The sequence below is a fragment of the Vicia villosa genome, linkage group LG5 (genome assembly GCF_029867415.1).
Source record: "Vicia villosa cultivar HV-30 ecotype Madison, WI linkage group LG5, Vvil1.0, whole genome shotgun sequence".
Lineage (NCBI taxonomy): Eukaryota > Viridiplantae > Streptophyta > Magnoliopsida > Fabales > Fabaceae > Vicia > Vicia villosa.
This window is the reverse complement of record NC_081184.1, coordinates 39300939-39303690: the sequence shown is the minus strand read 5'-3', so window position 1 is coordinate 39303690 and position 2752 is coordinate 39300939. Positions and strand designations below refer to the sequence as shown.

The window sequence follows — 2752 nt, the reverse complement described above, 5'->3', positions numbered from 1 at the left end:
TCTATACTTTCATATCAAATTCAAATTCAAGTCATATATTACAAAATAATTCCAAGAAAACCAGTAGCCCTGCATCTTGAACCACCATTACACCTTAAGCCAAACTTGTATGAACCAATACCAAAACATACCTACAGACAAAAAAAAAAAACCAAGTCAGAAATAAAGTCCACAGCAAAATCCCAAACCTGATTCACATTCAAAAAAACCATTTCACATCCAATTAAATCCCTGCACATTCAGTGAACCTTTTTACAATTACTAGCAATTCTAAATTCTACTAACAGATTTCCTAATTTCCTCCTAATTAACCAATCCTGCATAATTGTGTTCAACCAACTTCTAAATCAACCTCACATATACTTATGCAGCCAGCCCATCAAACCCTCCCTGCAGCAGCCATATATAAAAAGAGCCAAAAACAGTTCACACATAACCACCATTCAGTTTCACAGGCAACAGAACATAACAGTAAAATACAGTTTGTGATTAGCCTATTAGTTAACTCAGTTCTAACCACCTGTAACAGAATCTAACAGACTTAAATAAACATCTAACCGAATCGGTTATGACTCCCCAGCCATCACTAACTGATTCTAGAACAGAAATCCTCATAACAGAATAACAGAAATAGAACTAACCTGATACCTCACATTCATTCCTGCTTCACTTCTCTTCATCCATCTTCATTCACAATCTTCAATTCCCCTTCACCTCATCAACCTTCAATCATCATACTCCTCACCACTTCTTCACCATTGCTCTCAACCTCTCTCCATCTTCTTCACCACAATTCTTCAACCTTCTTCAACTCTCTCTACGATCTCCACCCTTATCACATATCCTCTTCACGCACCAATCCAACAATCATCAGAAAAGAAGCTAACAGAAAAGCATAATAGAATTCAGAGGAGGAAGATAACAGAAAAGAACAAATCGACATATCAGAAGAAGATTAGAGGGACTCACTTGTGATAGAATCTGTAACTGACGCATAGCAAATTCATCCACGTTTCACCATCTCCAACCTCCAACAATCTTGACCTTCTCTCAATCTTTCACACTGAATCATCGATCTTCACCTTTATCTCACAACATCGCCGAAACTCTGCAACAACGGCAACGTTAATTATCAAGACTCCATCATCGTAGCCAATCTGAAAAGAAGAAGAAAGAGATCGAGTTTAAAGGTTGAGGAGGCGTGCATACCGGGAATTTCCTCTGGTATTCGATTACGTTCATTTCGCCAATGTCTCAAGTGGAATCTCCTTTTCTGTTACTCCGTGACTCCATCTTCGGGCTTCGTTCCGAGCAAGCTTCCTAATCCTTTCAATCTCGCATTCGTTGTTCGGCTGTTGTAAATGATTCGCGGTTATTTTGTTGGATCGGAGAGATAAGAGACAAGAAGAGAGATAACGAGAGAATGACTGAAATAGAGAGAGGATTTGGAACTTGAGAGGTGAGATTGGTTTAGCTCACGGCGGTGGAATCGGACGGAGTATTCCGCCGGAGGAAGTTATTTACGCCGTCGCGTTTCTGAGCCGCAAAGGAGGAAGAAGAAGAAGCTCTCGTTGGAATGTGAAGGGTCACAACCAGGTGAACCCTAATTCCCCATTCTATTTTTTATTTTTATTTTTAGCATATGTTTTAATTGAATTAATCTGAATTAGGATTTAGATGATTAACATTGATTTGATATATTAGTGGATACTAACTAGAAATTAGCATAATATTTTAGTCAATTGAATTTAATTAGAAAATCACTGATGATGGACTTGGGCCAGGTCACGAATTGCTGTTAACAAACCTCCTCTAGGCCCATGCACCCTTTTTTTTCAGTTGAATAACAATAATATATGACTGTTGGGCCTTAGTGCCATCTTTTGCTTTCTGCACACCCCTAGCTTGGGCCCAAACGCATTTATAACTGGGTTTAGTTCTTCATCGTTTTACTTCTGTACCCCCCTGTGTTGTTAGATTTTTCTCTTTGCAAATTGTTTTTCTCATAACTTTTGATTCATAAACCAGTTTTAATTGAAATAAAAATAAACAAAAATATGTTTTAGATACTTCTATGTGTGTAAATAATTGTGGTATTTTTTATAGATTTTTAGAAACTAGTTTGCTATTTTAAATAAATCATTTACTTTGGTATGTTCATGTTTCTCTTGATTTTGATAGCTTTTGCAAAGTAATTTCGTTTAACACCTTAGGATCAGAATTTAATCACCAATTTTTGTATGGTTACTGTAGACTAATCCATGATATCATGTGTAAAAAATGAATTCCCAATTCTTTGTTTTGATTGGTATTTGGTTAGTGTTGTTCGACTCGATTAACATGCGTTTTTAATAGATGTTTGTGACGTTTGTGCTCTCAAATTAAAATGCATTCATGCAATAATGTTGGATCCTTTTTGTACATATAATAAGGGATGTTTAGAGGTCCTAAAACCTGGAATTGAAAATTTTAAATCATGTTTTCCCATTTTACTCGATTTTCCTTTATCACATGTAAATAACTTGTTTTGATTGACGATCGCACCGTAACTTGTACAAATGACCCGTAATTTTGTGTGGAACTTCTTGGCATGACTTTGTGAGTGTTTAGGCATCTAGTAGAGGCTATTTGCTACTGACTTGTACCATTTGATTACATGTTTCTAACTTCATTCGCAATTTGAAACCGTTTAGCTAGTATTAACCTAGTGTTGTCTAGTTTTGGTTAGAGTTTTGTATTGTTTCATGCTAAT

The 2752-nt window shown here is 36.3% G+C and overlaps 1 long non-coding RNA gene across 1 annotated transcript; it reads right to left on the bottom strand.

Annotated features, from left to right (window-relative positions):
- Window positions 1-644: 644 nt before the first annotated feature.
- Window positions 645-1606, bottom strand: LOC131606539 (uncharacterized). The gene is made up of 3 exons (XR_009284870.1): window positions 1210-1606; window positions 970-1108; window positions 645-882 (listed from the first exon to the last, which is right to left on the bottom strand). It is a non-coding gene; the product is annotated as an uncharacterized LOC131606539 (long non-coding RNA).
- Window positions 1607-2752: the final 1146 nt, after the last annotated feature.